Source organism: Plasmopara halstedii, assembly GCF_900000015.1.
Source record: "Plasmopara halstedii genome assembly, contig: Scaffold_2061, whole genome shotgun sequence".
Lineage (NCBI taxonomy): Eukaryota > Oomycota > Peronosporomycetes > Peronosporales > Peronosporaceae > Plasmopara > Plasmopara halstedii.
The window spans coordinates 528,979-529,765 of NW_020188969.1; positions in this window are offsets into that span (position 1 = coordinate 528,979).

Below are 787 nucleotides of genomic sequence, written 5' to 3' on the forward strand. Positions count from 1 at the left end.
ATGGCACGTCTGTGGCTTGCGAGATGGGAACACAAAATTGTGGTGAATTCGCGCGTACCTTGCAAAAACGTTAAGATATGTACATATCATCATGCAAGTAACCACTATTTATATACCAAGTAAATCTTAGATTATTATTGCCCATTTTTAAGGACTTGAAAAAAGTCTAATTGATAATTCTCAAGGGTATACAATTTTAGAAATGAGCTGCGCGAAGGACATCTTGGGCTTGTGCACTGCGTATGATAGCCTTCTTAGCACTACTCGTCTCACCGAAAGAGAGCACATTCTTGATAGCAATATCAAAACCATTTGCAGGGATTGATACAGTACCAGCAAATTTACATTAGAATCTGAACGTTGATTTTTAATCTGACTGCATCGTGCAAACTGACACAAATAAACTTAAAAACACCTGTCATCTAAATTGAAACGTCAATTTAATCTGTAGCAAAAAAACGTCAAGTAAGTGCTATCTCAATCACTGCATGTGGCTATTAAATAAATTTGGTCCTGTTTCACGATATAGGAGTGCTTTTAGTATTTTAAAAAAGAATTGCCCTTAGTAGGATGCTGACAGCATTTGATGAGATGTGTTAGATACTTGATAAAACTCTCGCTTCTTGCTCCATGACATCTGCGAATCTGTCGGGTACGCACGCTATTCTTGCGAGTCACCACACAACGGGAAATTTTATGTTTTTATCTCGCACGTCACAGACGTGCCGAAATCTGAGCAATCAATGGCTTATTCCATTCCAACGAAAAACATCTGTGCATTGATGTC